A 21,512-nucleotide genomic window follows, 5' to 3' on the forward strand; every position below is an offset into this window, starting at 1 on the left:
GAGAGATGCATCTCAATATAGTAACTAGGATCCAGACAAACTACCATAACCCTGAAAGCACAATACTAATGGGGTAAATTTTGCTAGGTAGCGTTTGAGCAGTGACTCTCCCATTGGCTTCAAGTGAGGGTCGTGTGGCTATCTTGGGAAATGGTTTGAGAAGTTCAGGGTACGAGTCAGAGAAAGGGCAAGAATTCAGAGTTCACAGTTATGTGGAACAGAGCAGTTTCACTGTAGTCTAACTATTGTAACAGGTAGAGCTGCAAACACCCTTAGCCCAGACCGAGGGCACTAAAAGTCATTTGTGATGGCTTCAGGTAAGGACCTGTCTGTTAATCAGGACATGGGCAATAAACAAAAATTCACAGAAGCCTGTGACCTGTCCCTGACTTTTACTAAAAATAACTGTGACAAAATGGGGATGGAGGAGGATCCAGCATCCACCACTGCTGGGACTCTGGGGTCCCCACAGTGGCTGAGAGGGCCAGGGTCTCCCTCGCTGCCCGTGGCAGGTGGGATCTGTGGCTTAAAGCCTGGGGCTGAAGTGGAGAATGTCACGGAAGTCTCTGGAAGTCACAGATTCCATGACCTCCGTGACAAAATCTTAGCTTTAGTCATGATCTCTCTCTTTTCCATCTTCTGACCTAATTCCATCTATCTACAAGCTACTTGCACTACTGTACAGCCTCCACCTCCATAGTATCTCAAGTCTGTTGGGTGTTTAGTGGGAGGAAGAATAGTAATATTTATATGGGTTTTAGTATTACACATTATTAATTCTTACAAAACAGGGCTGCCAGGAACCCTGGGGGGGGGCGTACCGTAAACTGTTTCATTTTATTGCAGCCCCCTGGGGAAGAGTCTGGGTTTCTGTCTCTGGAATTGCTTTGTAAAGGTGATGGCTAGTTAGCATTTATCTAGAACATTTGATCTCTGAAGCTCAGTCAACTGTCACTCAAACTTTGTCCAGATTAGAGGAGGAGAGAAAAACAAGACTGGGCTAAGCACCAGTGAACTGACTTACGGAGCCGTCCTACACTGACCCCTTGGGGTGCTGGTGGACTAGATGGAACTTATTGGGCTTTTCCAGCTCTAACTTCCATGATTCTATGAAAATTAATGAGGCAAGGCAGTCAGCAGTCTTGGAATGAAAGAAATCCGAGGACTTCCAACCAGTGTTCTCTTTTGTTTTCTCCATCAAGGGGAGCTGATTAAGAGGCAAGAGCATCGCAGCAGGTAACAGCGCAACCGCCCCAACCTCCATCCATAAAGTCATTATTCATGAAACTGAGTTCACACTGGCCTAATGGAAGGGTCCTTTTCCCTTCATTGCTTATTTCTGTCCCCTACCCAAGAGTCTTCCACTGATGTTATTGCTGTGCAAAACTCTTACCTGCCTTCTCACCAAGAGTCATTAATTTAGCTCGAGGACAAAATTTTTAGAGAAGAAATGGCAAAAATTTGACCTTCAAGAAAATTGAAGGTTTCCTGTGTGATGTTGGACAAGTGACTTAATCTCTCTGTGCCTCTATTCGCCATGTGTAAAATGAGGGTCATAGTGTTTTCTTTTCTCTACTATTTGTCTGTCTTCCTACTTAGATTGTCCCTGCCCTAATAAGTACAATCAATTAGTAGGAGTGTGTACAGTGCCTAGTGCAGTGGGGCATCTAGGCACATCTCTATTAATACTAGTAATGATAGTGATGATGCTTTTAATAAGAGACCTTTCTGCTCCATCCATAATCCCATAAATCAGATTGTTTTCCATTCCTGTTTTGTCAGGACTGGAGTTTCCAGAGATGGATGCCACGAATGCTGGGCCCTGTGCCCTCAAAGATGCATTTCTGAATTCAAGGGGACAGCTTTCACATTGGAGACCTGCGCATGCACTACCTTGTCATAGAAACTTTAGGCAAAAAAAGCAGAAGCTGACCTTGCTCCTCTAAAAATGGCTTTGCAAATATGGCCTGTATTTGTGTGTGTACTCCCGTCCCTCCTCCCACAAACATACAATGAGTCACTTGCATATGGAGGCACCTGATTAGCACATCAGGTGATGAGGTGCGTGCATTTTCCAGTTTTAAAAAATATGCTCCTATCTATTCTTTCCCTTCCTGCTAGTAGCTATACTAAAAATAACCAGGGCCCTAGACTAACCTCTGTAGGCACCTGTGACTAGGACTGGAACCGTTTTGGGATTGTGTGTTTCTTAAAGTTATGGACAGAGCTGTAGATCAGAGGAGCAATCACATTTTTTTTTATGTCAGGAAGCTGCTGGTCAGTTGACTATTATTATTAATTTGTATTTTGGTTGCAATCTACTGGTCCTAATCAGGATATAGGCCCTAAAGTACTGGATACTGCACAAACATAAAAGTCAATCCCTGCCTGGAGTTGCATTGGTGCAGCTGCACCACTCTAGCTTTTAAGTGTCAAGAAGCCATTGGAGTCTACAATCTAATATAATAAAAGATCCAAGAAAAGTATGTAATGGACAAAAGATGGGAATTGGGGAGGGAGGATGATGGTAGCAATGGTTTGAACACACAGTACAAGGGTAGTATGCGTTTCATAGCACAGAGTAAAGTGACAGAGCTCAGTGGAGCCTGATGTGTTGCCAACTCTTCTGAGTTTATTGAAAGTCTTGCAGCATTTGGTGTTTTTTCTTATAGCATCAGCTCCTGGACTCAGTTTTCTCCACTTTCATTTTAAAAAAGTAACTCTCTAGCCCTCAGGAATGCAGAGAAAAGTTTGAAAGCATGACTCAAGAAACCCCAGAAGGCTCAGAAACATAGAGGCAAATAAAAAGAATCTAACATTTATTATTATTTAAAATATCGTGATTTTGGGGAGCCTGACTCATGATTTTTGCATGCTTGAGTTGCCAGTAGTAAGGCTGAACAGTGTAGGACAGATCTGAGCTGGGGAGTAATGGGTTAAAGCAACAGAGTGGCGTATGGAATGAGTACTGTAGGACAGGCCTGAGCTGTGGGAGAAGCCCTGTGGGAGGGATCTGTGCTCATCCAGAATCCCTTTGACCCAAATCCACTGGCTGCATTAACCCATGCAGATCCGTAACTAGAAAGCGGGAGGTGACTCTGCCAGTGTTAGGCTCTGTATTGCTCCAAGCATTCAGGTGATGCATGCAGTGTCCTCAAAAAGATCCCGGTTCCTGGCTGCTCCCACCTGGCAGATTGAGAAGGCTGGAAGCCTGGGAGTCAGTCCAGGAACTGCCTCTCCGAGGCAGGAGGGGGGCAGCATCTTGCCTTTGTACCACACACAGACTAATCCTTGCCCTTCCCCAGCCCTGGAATTGATGCCTTGTTTCCTCCTGAGCTCTCCTGCCGTGTGGGGTACATTCCTGGAAGAACTTTGCCTGTGACACAGCAGATCGACGGGCCCAGGCTCAAGTCACCTCTCGTTCCTGGGATCAATACAATGTTGGCGTGTGATGCTGGGGCTGGCATCACTGCTCCTTTCAGGTCTAGCATTGATTAGCTGCAGCCTGCAAATAGAACTAGAGCGGTAATGCTGTGTGACCTCGATAACCCCTTCTCAGGAGCCTGCTGGAGCCAAGGGGCTTCTCACCACCATCGCAGCCAATAGAACCATTTCATTAGTCTGGAAAGGTTAATTGCATTGAAAACTGGCATAGTCCTCAGTGCGTGACCATCATAAAGCTGCACAGCAGTGCAAGGCCTGGAACCTTCCCAGGGAAGGGGGAGCACATCTGAGCTCTGAGCATGAACCCAGCTCCACCCAACTGCACTTCTGAACAGAAAAAGTCAGACCCCAAGTTTTTCTCTCTTGTCTCCATTCCATTCCTCCTGCTGCTGCGCATCCTCCTCTTCACTTCTGCTTACCCTTTGTCTCTCATCCCTCTCTTCTCTGCCAGGGTACATCTTGCTTTGGGGAGGTGGGGGGTGGGGGAGAATTGGCTTCTGAGCTGGTGAAAGATATTCCCTTGTTATGCATCAGTCAGAATCCTGTCATGCAGCCCACAGCTGCTTGAATGGTTAATACAGATGTGTGGCCAGTAGAAGCATTGCAGGCTGGGATCTGTAGTCTCTGTGAGCCACAACTCTGTGCTTATGGTAAGGCAATTGCATTCTTCTCTATTTTATGCCAGTTAGATATAGACCTCGGGCTTCTGGCAAGTTGTTGCTACAGCTCTTGGCTGGGTGTAGTTTGAGTTCCCCCTGCTGCAAAATGCCGTATTTACATTTTGTATCCTTCCCAATTCACATTACAATCACCACCTCTGTGGAAAACAATAGGACAAGCTGATTTTATTAAAGGTTTGCCCTTCATCTCAGACATTTTATTGATAATATAAAATAAAAATTATATATTTTGCAAGATGAAAATTCCTCCCAGAGAGAATTGTTAATGAATCTGCTCTAGGGAGCATGTATATTTATTTACATGTCTGTTAAAAACATATTATTTAAAAAAATACGAGGATTTCCTGGTCTGTGGGAGAGCTGAAGATGGGTGGGGAGATGAAGTGTAAGGGCTGCCACCTTCTAAACACCATCCTCTGTGGCAGACTCAGTCACATCCTTACTCTAGGATGTGTGTATTGTGGCATCACAACTCAGTGTTATGATATCCTGATGTAGCCAGCACCACATCAGGTTTAATATCTTGTAAGCAGCCACTGGACAGCTCTTTTGAAACTGAGACTCCCCTTCAGCCACAAGCAGGATGGCTTGCTATCTGGGACCCCTGCCTGCTGGAGATGCAGCAGTGTTGGAATTTAGCTGTCAGAACTACAAGGATCCCCACTTTGTTACTTTTAGCCCCCTTCCCGGCAGGTACTAATGCTCAGTAATTCCCACAAAGAGGAGAATATGGTGTGCAGGAACCTCCTGCAGCAGCTTGAAAGGGAAGTAAGGAAAGAGAGAGAGAGCCAAATGGAGGTCTGAAGGATGAAAAGGAGAGAGGAGGATGGGGGGACGTCTTGTCCGTGTCAGGAGGGCTGTTTTTGTATTTTGAATTGCTGTTCCCATGTGCGCTGGGCTCTCAGTGGGAAGGGCACAGCGAAGAGCTCTCTCTTTAATACAGTATGTGTTTTATCTCCACAGACTTCTTGCAGACTTAGTTTAAAGATCTCAGCTCAATACCATTAGTGTATCTCTGCTGAAGGCCCTTTATAAAATTGATTAGAAAGTGGGCTTTTGCATGTGTGTGTGTGTGGGCTCTAATCTGATTTGAGTCCGAGATGGTATCTTTAATTCAGTGCATCGCAGCAACTAACTCACGAACTTCACCGAGAGTCAGGGCCTCTAATTTGGTTTGAGAATACATTAGCAAAACGAGCTCAGAAGGCCCCTTTTGGGAGGGGATGCTGTGGGGAGAGGGGGTGGAGTGACTTGATGGAAAAGAGTAGTGGATTTAACCAAGATCCTGGGCATGATATTCCTGCAATGGTTCCTAGGGAAAAAAAGAGAGCAAGATTGATTGATTGCTGGGCTTGCACAAATCATGGAGAACAAAGTGAACCTCAAAGCAGGCTTAACTCTTTCCACTCCAGGCAAACAAAGGCCTAAAGAGCTGTTCATTCAGCACTGTTTTCTCCTTCCACACACTTTCCTCTCCTATCTGCGAAGATGCCCCAAATAGGTGCCAAATGGTGTAGAATTTAAGCTACATTGCTGCAGTGACATACGGTCCACAACGTCAAAACCTTTTGGGGCTGTTCTGATCACAAAAAAACCCCAGCCATGCTGTCATTGCTGGGAGTGACCGTGAAAACCATAAGGTAGCCGAGACCCATTTCACTAAGTTTAGTAAGCAGGTAGTGTGCGATAACCAACTTTGAGGGAAACTGACTTGGCCCTTCGGGGAAGTCGTTGCACACAATAGCTGCTTTATTGCTGCCTTTCACTTTTAAATTGATTATTCATTGATTGTATGCGCCAGGGATTGTGTGTAACATTGCATACCTCTCAAAACCTACATTTCAGTGTTAAAAAAAAAAAAAAGTTGGGGACAGGAAGTAAGCCTGATTATTCCCCTTCCCTTGGGGAAAAAAAGATCATGTTCATTTAAAAAAAATAAGTGTGCAAAAGGTAGGAAAGCAATTAAGTGTTAGATTCTATAGGGTGATATAATGATACCTAAGATAGAGGAAAGTAAATATTTATTTTGAAAAGTTAATTACCGAGTTATTAAATATAAAACCTATGGTATATTAATTTTAATTTAATGGCTGAGGTTTTACATACACAGGATGTCAGGAAACTCCAAGTTCTGCTTTCTTTGGTAACCATACTGCAGTCCCCTTGCAATTAGATAATATTTTGTATTACTATGAGTGATGATGACTTTAGTGTTTTAGAGCTAGCTGCCTAGTTGTTGTAAATCATCCCTGCTACATTGTCTTCAAGGGACCTATGCCAATTTACACAAGGTGAGGGTCTGGCCCTTAATGTGGCGTGTGTGCCAAATTTTTGAACATAGGTGTCTAAATCATGCCTGCAAAATATTCACAGGCAAACACACAAGTATTTGTATGCACAAAGACGTGTGCACATAATTGCACATGCAGATACATGCTTGTGGGCAGTTGAGTCTGCTTTCATTTTTGAAGCAAAAATGCATATTCATACAGGCATTTTTTATGGATGCAATTTAGGTGACTGTTCGAAAATATGGCCCTCTACGCAATGTGTCCATGTCACATGTGTTTTGGAAAGTGTAATATTGAATTTCCTGACTTCAGTGCACGTAAAAGCTTCATCATAATGTTCCTTTGGGATTTTTTTTTTTTGCGCTTGAATCCCTGATTAAAACAACAAACAAAGATCAGAGCTGTCCCTGAGGGCATGGCATATTCAGTGACTTGCTCTTATAGTTTTCAGAGGCCCTTTGCTCTGTGATACTTGTAGATCACCTTTTGTGGGGAGGGAGGCTGATCTACTATTTAAAAAGAAGGAAAGTCCAGAAGTGATCCTCAAAATCAGGAAGATTCTTTGATATCCTGGGATGATCTGACAGGTGGGCCTATCACTGTCACTTGAATTGAAACTGGATATGCTGCTTGATTTGAACATATCCATACATGGCCACCATATTATTTAGCCTGACCAAGTAACTCCATGCCCTTCAAATTGTATCCCCATATGGTTAGATGATTTCCCTGTTTCTACCTTCCCTGACAAACTGCTGAGGTCAGCTATTTTAGTTCAGTAGCTTGCTCCAATGAATTTGAGTTCTATACCAACCTACCCATCCAGTCAGCACCGCAGTGCAGAGAAATAATCCAATTTTACTTGATTATTAATAATTACTCTCTTCTGTAATTTTTTTAGTTGATTGATTAGAATAAACACTGATCCAAGGGGACTCCCTCCCCTTCACTTCCATCCACCCTGATCTTTGGAGGTACAGAGACCGCACAAGCAGCAGGAGCGGAAAGTGGGTTACAGGGATATTTAATATTTGGGAGAGACAGATGAAGGGTTCTTTCAGTCCTTTGTAGCCTGAAACTCTATCCAGCAGTTCTGGAGCGTCAGAGGAACTTTAAAGCATTTGCAGGTTTGCCAGAAACCTAAACATCTCAGCTAAATTACACACACAAAAATAGAAAAAATAACACTGATAGGACTAGCTGTTTGTGCTGGGCAGGAGCAGCCACTGGAAATGGCCCACATTGATTATCACTACAAAAGGTCCCACTCCCTTCCCTCCCCCCCCCCCCAGCTCTCCTGCAGGTATTAGCTCACCTTAAGTGATCACTCTCGTTACAGTGTGTATGGTAACACCCATTGTTTCATGTTCTCTATGTATATAAATCTCCCCACTGTATTTTCCACTGCATGCATCCGATGAAGTGAGGTGTAGCTCACGAAAGCTTATGCTCAAATAAATTGGTTAGTCTCTAAGGTGCCACAAGTACTCCTTTTCTTTTTGCGGATACAGACTAACATGGCTGCTACTCTGACACCCAGGATTGCATCTCAATCATCACAGTTCCCTTGCTGACCCATTCTGTACTGTATCAAAGGCAGTACCTTCATACAAGTTCCCTGTATGTGCCTAGGGATGAGCAATGATGCACTTGGTATCTCAGCAGTCTACAACAGGTGATTTGCTAGGTAGCTGGTGTGATCTGCAGTTTTTCTGTTGAATAGCAGTTGTCACTGCATACTGGGATGCTCTCTTGTCAAGTGGCTGGTGCTCTGTTCTGGTTAATTCTTGTTGTCTGAGCTTGGGGACTCACTTGAGTTCCTTCTGTTGTGAGGATATTGCTGTTTTTGGGAGGAGAAAGTTGTTTGGACTTGGACTGAATTTTCTGCATCTGTGAAGGCACACCACTTGTCAAAGGCACCTGGAGCTTGGGATGGGTGGCTGTTGTTTGCTTGTTATGAACTCAAGTAAATAAAGGAGTCATTCATAGAGGGACACTTTTAGGGTAGCTGTTGCTGCTGAAGATTTCTTCTAGAGTGATCTGCACAGGGTGGGTGAACTTGCTGACAGCTAGTGGTGAAATGGTCTCCCTGGGGTCATTGTACTACTGGATGTCACCAGAGGACTGGGATGTGTTAATTGACTCATTACTTCCAGTAATACTCAAATACTGCAGTTGCCACCAGTTGGGTATCTAGCACCCTCAGCAATACATGCAGCGTGACTGACACTACAGTTTGTTAGCAATGTTTATTAGCATTACTAGTGACTTCTGACAAATTTGTATCATTGTGGCAGGTCTGCTCACGCCCTTTCCTTCCTTGGAACAGCCTTGTCTTTGATCTAAGTACCTATTTCAAGAAGAGCTGATTCAGCTCAGGCATGGTAGGCAGACGGACCTCCAGCAGGAACCTCAGAAATCTGACCCTCCAAACTAAAGGCAATGGATGGCACTACTTTTTACCATATCCATCAGAGTACATATGTCCTGTATTCTCAGGTCCAACTCCCACTGGAGTCAGTGGGATTCTCACCATTTAACTTTAATGGGAGCTGGTTCAGGACCTAAATGCAGATGTGGGTATTTCTCTTACCTAATTTCTGATGGTCTTCCAGTGGAGCTATAAACGATTTGGGTAGGATTTAGGTGGTAGATAGGATATTGCTTAACAACCATTCTTCCTCAACAGATTGTAAAATTCACTATTGTTCAATGGCTCACACAGCTTCTGTAGCTCCTATCACAAGTGGATGAGGAAGAAGTTTCATTCAAGCTCATTTCAAAGGGGATAAAATGTTCAGGTCACTTTTGCAAGTCAATATGCAGTCAGGATTTCTGAACCTCTTACCAGATACTAGCACCAAGTTCATCTTGTAGCAGGAGAATCGGTGTAAAGCTTAAATGGCACCATATGGAAAAACAGACTAGGATTTCTCCATGAGCACTCAGGTTTCAAAACAGGGTGTTTGGTTTTAGCTGTGTGAAGCCTACGACATGTGGCTAATTCCCCTACCCTTACAAAGCTCTGCATAATAGAGGGTGACCATTTCACATGAATTAAGGGCAGAGCATCCACTGTACTTGTGAATTGTCAGGGTTTCTCTTTTAGCATTAGAACTTTTAAAGTTATTTCAATGTAATTTGTAAGCCTCCCTCTTTCTTCACCATTAATCTCCCTATTTATATAGATAAGTGTTGAAATAGAAGCCCATTCCATACACAATACATATGTAAAGGGGGACATGAAATGCTGCATCTTCTGTACTGTAGATAAGACAGAACAAGGCAGGATTCAGATACAGAATGTGTCACAGGTAGATGGAGTTGGGACTGGAGCTGTTCAAATAACAGATTTTTCAGTTCACTGGCAGTCCCAAAATATTGGGGGGAGGGATAATTTCAAGTTGACCTGAAAACTACTTCAGGTTAAGCTAAAAGTTTTGTTTGATCCAAAATGAATATTTTCATTTAAATTCTGAGCAATTATTTAAAAATATAATTGAAAGAAATTCCAAAATGGAAAGTCTTTTTGACCCAAAAAATCAAAACATTTGGTTAGAACACGTCAAAACAAAACATTTTGATTTCTTTGGAATTTTTTTTTCCCTTCTAGACTAACAGTTTGGCAAAACTGACACAAAGCCGTGAGCCAACTCAGCTCGGAGGAAGAATTTAATTAAAAAAAATGTTAATGATTATTGGAAATTGTTTAAGAACACTTTACTAGATGCCCCCAAAGCCACAATCGAGGAAGAAGGCTGTATTGTCAGGAAGAAAGCTAATGTTGTACCAATATTTAAAAAGGGTAAACAGAATGACCCAGGTAATTCTAGGTCTGTAAGTCTGATATCGATCCCAGATAAAATAATGGAGTACCCGATATGGGACTAGATTAATAAAGAATTAAAGGAGGGTAATATAATTAATGCCAATCAACATGGGTTTATGGAAAATAGAGCCTGTCAAACTAACTTGGTATCTTTTTTTGATGAGATTACAAGTTTGGGTGGTAAAGGTAATAATGTTGATGTAATAGACTTCTATAAGGCTCTTGACTTGGTACAGCATGGCATTTTGATTTTAAAAAAATAACTAGAATGATATAAAGTTAACCTGGCACACATGAAATAGATTAAAAGATGGCTAACTGATAGGTTTCAAAACATGACTGTAAATGAAAAACCATTCAGTGGATGTGTTTCTAGTGCAGGGGTGGACAAACTACGGCCCATGGGCCGTATCCGGACTGCCAGCCGTTTTAAACCGACCTTTAAGCTCCCACTGGGGAGCGGGATCTGGGGCTTGCCCTGCTCTGGAACTCCAGCTAGGGAGCAGGGTCCGGCACCGTTCCGCACGGCTCCTGGAAGCAGCAGCATGTCCCCACTCTGGCTCCTACGCATGGGGCAGTCAGGGGGTTCCGCTCCACACACTGCCCCACCCCAAGTGCTGCCCCTGCAGCTCCCACTGGCTGGGAACCGCAGCCAATGGGAGCTGCAGGGGCGGCGCCTGCGGATGGGGCAGTGCGCAGCAGAGCGACTTGGCCATGTCTCTGCGTAGGAGCCAGAGGGCGGACATGCCACTGCTTCTGGGAGCTGCTTGAGGTAAGAGCCACCCAGAGCCTGCACCCATGAGACACCCCCTGCCCCCCCGCATGCACCTGCCCCAGCCCTGATCCCCCTCCCACCCTCCGAACCTCTCGGTCCCAGCCTGGAGCACCCTCCTGCACCCCAAACCCCTCATCCTCCGCCCCACCCCAGACCCTGCACCCTAAGCCAGAGCCTTCACCCCCCTGCTCCAACCCCCTGCCCCAGCCCTGATCGCCCTCCCGCCGTCCAGACGCTCTGTCCCAGCCCAGAGCACTTTCCTATACCCCAAACTCCTCATCCCCAGCCCCACCCAGAGCCCGCAGCCCCAGCCAGAGCCCTCACCCCCCACACACACCCCACTTCCCCCTACCCCAGCCCAGAGCCTCCTCCTGCACCCTGAACTCCTCATTTCTGGCCCCACCCCGGAGCCCGCAGCCCCAGCCAGAGCCCTCACCCCTCCCTCACCCCCAACCCCAATTTCGTGATCATTCATGACCCATCATACAATTTCTATACCCAGATGTGGCCTTTGGGCCAAAAAGTTTGCCCACCCCTGTTCTAGTGGGAGCCCACAGGGATAGGTTCTTGGCCCTATGCTATTTAACATTTTTACCAATGAACTCAAAGAGAACATAAAATCACTTCTGATGCAGTTTGCAGATGACCTAAAAATTGGGGGAGTGATAAATAATAAAAAGGACAGGTTATTGGGCACAAGCAAACAATATGCATTTTAATATATCTAAATTGAAATTGTATACATCTAGCAATAAAGAATGTTGGCCTTACTTACAGGATTGGGCACTCTGTCCTGGGAGGCAACTCTGAAAAAGATTTCGGTATTGTGATGGATAATCAGCTGAATGTGAGCTCCCAGCGTGAAGCTGTGGCTAAAAGGGCTAATGCAATTCTTGGATGCATAAAGAGGGGAATCTTGAGGAGCAGATGTTATTTTCCCTCTTTATTTGGCACTGGTGTGATCGCTGCTGGAATATTGGGTCCACTTCTGGGGTCTGCAGTTCAAGAAGGATGTAAATAAATTGGAAAGGGTTCAGAGAAGAGCCACAAAAATGATTAAAGGATTAGAAAACATACCTTATAGTGATAGACTCAAAGAGCTCAATCTATTTAGCTTAAGAAAGGGAAGGTTAGGAGATGACTTGATTACAGGCTAGGAGTACTTACATGAGGTACAAATATTTAATAATGGGATGTTCAGTCTACCAGAGAAGAATATAACATCATCCAATGGCTGAAAGTTAAAGCTAAACAAATTCAGACTGGAAATAAGGTGTAAGTTTTTAAGGGAGAGTAAGTAACAACTGGACGAATTTACCAAGAGTCATGGTGGATTCTCCATTACTTCCAGTTTTGAAATCAAGACTGGGTGTTCTTCTTGAAGACCTGCTCTAGGAATTACTTTGGGGAAGTTCTATGGCCCGTGTTATATAGGAAGTCAAACTAGATGATTACAATGGTCCGTTCTGGCCTTGGAATCTATGAATCTATAAAAGTCAGTAAATGTTTGTTTCACCAAATCTGCATTTTTTCACCAAAAAATGTTTGTCTGAGAAGTTTTGCCCAGCTCTAGTTGGGATGTAACAGAAGAATGGGTTGTATGGAGATGGGGGTCAGGAGATGGCTGGAATCTGAAATGGGACCCGGGGAGATAGAGGTAGAATGAAGTTCTTGAGTGAGTTTAGGGTGTAGTGAGATAGTGGTGCAGGCAAGTAGAAGGAAAACCGAGTTGGTCTGAATGATGCTAATACTCATTGTAAGATGTTTACAAAGTATATGTAAGGCTTCTGTTTGTCAAAGTTTATTAATTTCATTTTTCAGGGTTTATTTTTAGCAATTTTAGAGTTTTATATAGGTGTTTAAAAACTGGGGTTTTTTGGGGCTTTCTCTTTGTATATTCTGTAATGAGTAATCTCTTTGTAATGTCTTTAGTGCATTTTAACATAGTATATTTCAAAAAGTACTGTGTTAACACTAAAGGTTCCCAAGTGCATTTTCACCAGCAGGGTCTACATGGACTGATAAATGCTCAAAGTGTTAGTGTACTTTCAAAATCACAGCCCTGTTGTCCACATTACTGCTCCGCATAGACAAGCCCTTGGATACAAGTAACCATTTCCAGATTTCATTGTTTTTTGTGTCAGGGTGTTTTATGTTTTTATTGGTTATAACCTAAAATAAGAAGTCCTAAGTATATGTTGTATTCCCATCTAGTGGCTAGTCCACATAGAAGAAACCTGCTTACTACTACTGCCGGCTAGTGGAGTTACTCCTTTAGTTGAAATGGCAGAGGTCTGTGCTTTGGCGCTGAAGGAATGGGTTCAAACCCTAATGACAGCTTGTCGTAGAGGTTATTATGTGAGCACTTAAGATAAAATCTAGCCATCATGTTTAATTCACTCATTCTCATAAAATCTATATGCTTCATATTTCCAAGCACTGTGTAAACTTTAACGGATTAACCCTCACAATGCTCCTGGGAGGTGGGTCAGTCAATTTGGGAAACTGAGGAACAAGGTGTTGAAATGACTTGCCCAAGTCTACAGAGGAGAGTGTCAGAGTTGGAATAAGAACTTAGAATTGATTCTGTGCCCAGTGCTCAGTGCCCTATATCATGTTGCCCCACTGTGATGATGAACAAGAGAGAGGGAACTGAGTTATATAATGGGTCTCAAGGGCATGCATGGGGCTAGGGAATACAGTGCTCACTGGAAAAATAAAAGGTTAGGGTGCAGAATAAGTCACACAGAGAGTATTTGCAATAGAATGATGAGTCAGTAGAGGACACTCAGAGGGAGTAAGACGTACTAGGGTATATGGCTCTGGGGAGACAGGGCTTAAGAGTTTAGAAGAGGTTGGAAGGAGATAGGGCTGGGATAAAGCTTAGTCTCAAGAAGTCAGGGCTGGGCTATAGATCAGGTCAAAGATAGCTGGAGGTTGGCTAGACACTGTAGATGAGGTCAGAGGGTGTGGAGTTATAGATTCTGTCTTTACACATCACACTGATCTCATTCCAGTGTATTATACTGAGAGTTTCATTTATGTAATGTGGATGTTTTATATGGACTTGTTTATTTTTAATCCCTAGGTGGCCAGCAGTTTCCCACTTTGTCAGACACACAGACACTCAATGTGGCTGGACTGGGAGGCAGAGTTCAGGTCTGGATAAAGATTTTGCAAACTGGCCCTTAAAAATTCATAACCTCCACAAAAATGGCAAGTTCAAATGTTCTGGACTGAGTCAGAAGCAGAATATCTGGGGCCTGATTCTCCATTGTCTGGCACCTTGTGTTGCCATTTATGCAAAGTGAGTGTAAAATGCTACCAAATCATAATGGCGGTATTATACACCCATGCTGAATGGATGTAAATGACTACACAAGGAGCAAGGTGAGGATATCAGCCTTGTTGTGATTTTGACTCTCCATAGCCAAATGTAGAATCCTGACTGAAGAGATGAGGTTACATGTTTTATAATGCACTTGTCTCTCTCTCTCTCTCTCTCTCTGTGTGTGTGTGTGTGTGTGTGTGAAAAGTTGCAGTCTGTCAGCCAGTTGGGGCATGTCGGAGATGTTCTTGTGGCAGAGGAAAGCTCCTATTGCAGTGAGCATGTTTATTACTTAACCCCACAGCGAGAGCTCGTTCTGTGCACTAACAAAGTGATCTTCTGTCCCTCCATTTGAGAATAGATCTGTGTGGCATTGGAGGATATATTATCTAGTTGATCCCAGAAGAAAGGCTTTTTCAACATCAGTGGGACGACAAGGCAGTGGACAGAAGCTTTCTGTGGCAGATCCACCTTATCAGCTTTATCTGCAGAAGGAGCTAAGTTTTTTGAAAACAAGAGGTAGCCAGGCGATCAGAAAGTCATTGCCTTCCAGAGAAGGTTGTTGTTGACAGAAGCAGGCTTCTGTGTGGTAGTTTAGGGCTGACCTATATGTGTGCACCTCCCTTTGTGTGTTTTTACAAATAGTCTGTGTTAGTTTGGGATTGGTATTTTTAGTTGGCTTTATGTTTTCTTTGCATTTGATTTTTTTTTTTTTTTTTAAAGAAGGGACAGTATAAAAGAAGGTACTAGTGAGGCTGGATACTGACACCTGCCACTTGACAGGGTATGAAACTTTTGGAATTCTGACCCGTGTCATGTGATTTAGGCCAGGAACTATAGAACAGTCTCTTACCAGCACTTTTGTGTGTTATGTTGTTACTACGCCACCTCCAGAACTCGCCATGTTTCCTCATCTCTTCAAGGCTGTAGTCAGGAGTTAAACGGATTCTCTTTCCCCAAACTTGAGTGCAATGCCTTGTGTGCATCCTGTGTGTTGCTAAACCCCAAAATAGCCAGGAGAAAAATAAAATCTTGGAAGCCACCCCATCTGCCACTGATTGGTTTTCAGTTCACACTGCTGGCCCGTAATCACAGATTGATCTCCAGTTCTCATATTTCTGAATTCTTGCATGTCTCCAACCTAGTGAGCTCAGTCCCATCTGGAAGATGGACCATCAGAACCAGCCATTTGCAGGCTAGAGCTGACTTACCCCCTGGAGAACTCCAGCTGGCAAATGCCTGGCAAACTCCTGATGTCAATGTGTTCGTGCTCCTGCTTATTCCTGCACCGTCTCCAGCCCCCACACACTTCCCTTTCTGCACATCTTTTCCCCTTCATCGCAAGACTGTCTGTCCATCACCCTTTCTTTCTACGCACCTAATGGAGGGTGGTAATCCCGTTAGGTGCTTGCAGCAGGCGCTGCCGAGTTTGCTCGCAGCGCCTGTGCCAGGTCGAGTGTCATTGCCAGCAGCGCTCTTGGCGGGATGAAGGTTGCATTAGTGAACAGTAATTGAAATGCAAAATAACATTTTGATCGAGCGAGCAGGCTGTTTATTTATCAGATCAATAGCCAAAATGCCCCATCTGGAGAAGTCAGCGTGATAATAAGTGATAGCATTCCAAGGGCAAACGGAATGCATGCACTAGGGAGGACCCGCCATCAGGGTGGGCTAGGGTGTCTCTGAAACATGCTCTCCTATGACTCCCCTTCACCCTTCCCTGCAGAGGGCAGCCCCTTTCCTACCAGCAGCCACTAAGAGCTGCGCCCTCTTTTCTGTCTCTCAGGAAAGAGAATGACCATCTCTAAAATATCAGATTCAGTGTAGTGCAGATATATGGAAAATCATGTGAGACATTCTCCCTTTCATGTCCCGGTAGACACAGGGCTCTGACACAGGGTGCTGCTCACAGATATTGTGGCGCTGGTAGGCAATGATTTTCTTCTTTACTTAGTATGTTTTTGTCTGTTGTAAAGCTCTGTGTACAATTATGTCGCTATATAAATATTAAATCATAGTTTGGCAATGCAAGGGACCCATCACCATGGTATTTAGACACATGTAGAGAGGGAGAGCAGTGTGTGTGTGTAGCATAAATTTATATTATACATGCATGGTATATATTTACCACATATACACATATGCGCACACACACGTAACATCACATACACCTCTCCCTCAGCACATCTGTATAATGTGGCCTGGATACTATGGTGGTGGATTCATTACAAATTCCTAATTGATTTAATATTTATACCACTTCAGTACGTTATATTTAGATATACATGCATAAGTATAGAAACTGATTTGTTACAGATTAATTTCTATCTGTTTCATTCTCTTTCATTTATGTGGCTGATCCAAAGTCAGGTCAGTTTTTATTTGCTTAACGGAGCTGCCAAATGTTAGGAAAATCTGGCCAAATCTCCATTATCTTTCTGTGCGCCTCCTGGCCTGAAGTCCCAGCTGAAAACCACCTTCTTCCATATACACTCAATGAAGACCATCTGACCCACAATGCTCACCTTAGGCAGATACACAGTGGAAGTCTGTCTCTGCCATATAAGCAGATGCAAATCTCCTCCTCCCTGGGTTTTCCATCTGTGTTATTCTGTCTCTTTGGCTTCTGTTTGTCTGTTAGTAGAAATATTGAAAAAGGAGAGCAGGAAGTGAAACTGACATTGAAGTAGTTGTGAGTTTGATGCGTTTCCCTTTCCTCCCTGAGGAATAACACAAGGCAGAGTGACAAATTCCAGTGATGGGAGAGAGGATTCCAGCTTCTCAATTTAAATCATTGCTTTGATATTTTTGAATTTGATTATTTTTATTTTCCATCCAGTGATGTCATCTGCTTTGGGAAGGCACAGGGAGAAATTTCATGTTTGGTTTGGGTTTTTTTGTGTGTGTTGGTGCTCAGAGACGTGAAAGGCACCTAGAACTGGCTAAAAATTAAGGCATGATGTGGGCATTTGCTGTGCATTTTTCCTTCACACAGCTATCCCAAAGCACTTGAGACCTGACTTCAGAACCCTTTTCTGTTTCAGTTCTGGGTGCGCTGATGAGCCTCAGTCATGATCTGCAGATCCATTACAGTCTTGAACTCCATATTCTGTATATATATGGATACAGACATGTATAGATGTAAAACCATTAAGAACATAAGAACGGCCATACTGGGTCCATCTAGCCCAGTATCCTGTCTTCCAATAGTGGCCAGTGCCAGGTGCCCCAGAAGGAATGAATAGAACAGGTAATCATCAAGTGATTCATCCCCTGTCGCCCATTCCCAGCTTCTGGCAAAAAGAGGCTAGGAACACCATCCCTGCCTATCCTGGCTAATAGCCATTGATGGACCTATCCTCCAGGAATTTATCTAGTTCTTTTTTGAACCATGTTATAGTTACATAGATTAGATATAACACAAGTATAATTTGTAAAGGTCTGCAGAATCCTCTGAGAGGAAAGGTTCTCTATACATGTAATAAATTATCACTATAATAAAAGGACCTGCTCATTGCGAGGGTGAACTTTCAGTAACCTCAGTGGACTATTACTGGTTTTGAATTTTGTCAATAACTAGGCATTCTCAGTACCAGATTATATTGCATAAAAAATGAAAAAGGTAAAATGCTCCTGCAGTTGTCTTTGTGATGCTTTCTAATCATCTATATTGGGCAGCTGGAATTAAAGGTATGTCTGTTTTGTAGTCAGAAGATATTTCTACTCTTTTTGAATTTCTGTTCTTTTAGTCCTAGGATAATTGATATTTTAGGGGCCTGGAATATTGAAAGTTTATTACATTCTTTCTGACTGTTTCCGTAGAGACTGTGTTTTTCATTGTTATTGGCCACTTCACACTCTGTAACAAGGTGACTGTCCCATATCACAGTTCTAGTGACATCTCTCTGATTCCTCTGTCGAACAGTTGGAAGCACTTGCAGTATTTATGAGTGTACAGAGGAGAGAATGAATGCATGCGCCATAAAATTCCAGATTATGGAATTATCGAATAGAACAACAGTTATCATGACCTATGGCTCCTTCTCATCTCTTCGATCAGTCAGGCAAGAGTGCATCGCATGGTGTGGCTGAATTCGGACTGGGCTTGAGTGCGATGGAAACTTCTTTGTCAGTACGAGGGAGGAGTGAATAGACAGACCGTCTGGAAGGTGGATGGATGAGGTGGATTTAAAATGAAATTTAAAATTTCAAAACCCAGACTGAAAAGGAGTACTTGTGGCACCTTAGAGACTAACCAATTTATCTGAGCATAAGCTTTCGTGAGCTACAGCTCACTTCATCGGATGCATTCAGTGGAAAATACAGTGAGGAGATTTATATACACAGAGAACATGAAACAATGGGTGTTACCATACACACTGTAACGAGAGTGATCACTTAAGGTGAGCTATTACCATCAGGAGAGCGGGAGAGGGGGGAGAGGAGGCACACCTTTTGTAGTGATAATCAAGGTGGGCCATTTCCAGCAGTTTACAAGAACGTCTGAGGAACAGTGGTGGTGGGGAGGGGGAATAAACATGGGGAAATAGTTTTACTTTGTGTAATGACCCATCCACTCCCAGTCTCTATTCAAGCCTAAGTTAATTGTATCCAGTTTGCAAATTAATTTCAATTCAGCAGTCTCTCCTTGGAGTCTGTTTTTGAAGTTTTTTTTGTTGAAGAATTGCCACTTTTAGGTCTGTAATCGAGTGACCAAAGAGATTGAAGTGTTATCCAACTGGTTTTTGAATTTTATAATTCTTGACGTCTGATTTGTGTCCATTTATTCTTTTACGTAGAGGCTGTCCAGTTTGACCAAGGTACATGGCAGAGGGGCATTCCTGGCACATGATGGCATATATCACATTGGTGGATGTGCAGGTGAACGAGCCTCTGATAGTGTGGCTGATGTGATTAGGCCCTATGATGGTGTCCCCTGAATAGATATGTGGACACAGTTGGCAACGGGCTTTGTTGCAAGGATAGGTTCCTGGGTTAGTGGTTCTGTTGTGTGGTGTGTGGTTGCTGGTGAGTATTTGCTTCAGGTTGGGGGGCTGTCTGTAAGCAAGGACTGGCCTGTCTCCCAGGATCTGTGAGAGTGATGGGTCGTCCTTCAGGATAGGTTGTAGATCCTTGATGATGCGTTGGAGAGGTTTTAGTTGGGGGCTGAAGGTGATGGCTAGTGGCGTTCTGTTATTTTCTTTGTTGGGCCTGTCCCATAGTAGGTGACTTCTGGGTATTTTTCTGGCTCTGTCAATCTGTTTCTTCACTTCAGCAGGTGGGTATTGTAGTTGTAAGAATGCTTGATAGAGATCTTGTAGGTGTTTGTCTCTGTCTGAGAGGTTGGAGCAAATGCGGTTGTATCATAGAGCTTGGCTGTAGACAATGGATCGTTTGGTGTGGTCTGGATGAAATCTGGAGGCATGTAGGTAGGAATAGCGGTCAGTAGGTTTCCGGTATAGGATGGTGTTAATGTGACCATCGCTTATTAGCACCATAGTGTCCAGGAAGTGGATCTCTTGTGTGGACTGGGTCCAGGCTGAGGTTGATGGTGGGATGGAAATTGTTGAAATCATGGTGGAAATCCTCAAGGGCTTCTTTTCCATGGTCCAGATGATGACGATGTCATCCATGTAGCGCAAGTAGAGTAGGGGCATTAGGGGGCGAGAGCTGAGGAAGCGTTGTTCTAAGTCAGCCATAAAAATGTTGGCATACTGTGGGGCCATGCGGGTACCCATAGCAGTGCCACTGATTTGAAGGTATACATTGTCCCCAAATGTGAAATAGTTATGGGTAAGGACAAAGTCACAAAGTTCAGTCACCAGGTTAGCCGTGACATTATCGGGGATAGTGTTCTTGATGGCTTGCAGTGCATCTTTGTGTGGAATGTTGGTGTAGAGGGCTTCTACATCCATCGTGGCCAGGATGGTGTTTTCAGGAAGATCACCGACGGATTGCAGTTTCCGCAGGAAGTCAGTTGTGTCTCGAAGATAGCTGGGAGTGCTGGTAGCGTAGGGCCTGAGGAGGGAGTCTACAAAATCTCCCCACTGTATTTTCCAGTGAATGCATCCGATGAAGTGAGCTGTAGCTCACGAAAGCTTATGCTCAAATAAATTCGTTAGTCTCTAAGGTGCCACAATTCCTCCTTTTCTTTTTGCGAATACAGACTAACACGGCTACTACTCTAAAACCCAGACTGGAATTTGGGTCCAGTGTAAATGGCTACTTGTTATCGCAAAGACATGTGTCTTAAGGGAACTGCTAAATAGCTACCAAAGATGGGTCTTTAAAGGTGAACAAAATTGCACTGGAAACCTTGGGATATCTTAAATTTGTGGCTGAAAACAGTGCTGTACATTAACAGTGGCCTCTGGTACACATAGGTACATTGAGTGTTTTAGGGACACCAGCAAAGGGATTGGGTTACAAATTTTCCACATTAAGCGAACCCCTCTCTAGCTTTCAGTATTGCTTGTGAAATACTGAGAGAGGCTGAGAGAAAGGGCAAAAGCCAGACACAGAGTAGGTATGTGCCATGCAAGTGTACTTCACACAACTCTGCCAATGCATCTCAGTCCTTATCTGTAGTGCCACCCCCACCCTCCACTTCTTTTCTAGACCTGGACTCATCCCACAGCCCTACAGCTGTACTTCAATCCTGATTTGCAGTATTCATGCCCCCCCGCCCCGACTCTGCCACGTGCCACGTCTGTAGCACCCCTGCTGTTCCATTCCTAATTTCCCTATACCATTCTGGCAGTAGCCCAGGGGTTCTGTGGAAGCCAGACTATGCCAGTTCCTATGCCCATGTTCACACCCTCACCCTACTTTTGTGCCCTCTCAGTCTGATGACTGCTTCCAGGGAAGTCGGAGAGAAAAAGGTCTGATTGAAAAACACTAATTGCCCCTTGTTATTTTCGGTGCCATAATTTGTGTGGAATGAGATTTCAATCAGTTGTCCAGCTCAGGCTGGTTTTGACTAATCTTTATAATGATGAGAGGCTTAATTATAGATTTCTGTAAGAGCTCCGGGTGGAGTCTAGGCCCAGCAGACTGCCGCTTACTGGTTCAATTCCTCGGGTGGGTGGGGAGGGAAGATAGAGAGGCGATGTCTTGCTCCTGCTCTGGATTGTGGGGGGGGGGGGTTGTAATGGAGGGAGACTAA

General features: G+C 43.9%; 1 protein-coding gene across 2 annotated transcripts in view; it reads left to right on the top strand.

The window, feature by feature from the left end:
* ESRRB (estrogen related receptor beta) overlaps positions 1 to 21,512 on the top strand; it is a 166,438-nt gene that overhangs the window by 75,939 nt on the left and 68,987 nt on the right. The window lies entirely within an intron of this gene.

The sequence above is a fragment of the Lepidochelys kempii genome, chromosome 6 (genome assembly GCF_965140265.1).
Source record: "Lepidochelys kempii isolate rLepKem1 chromosome 6, rLepKem1.hap2, whole genome shotgun sequence".
NCBI classification, from domain to species: domain Eukaryota; kingdom Metazoa; phylum Chordata; order Testudines; family Cheloniidae; genus Lepidochelys; species Lepidochelys kempii.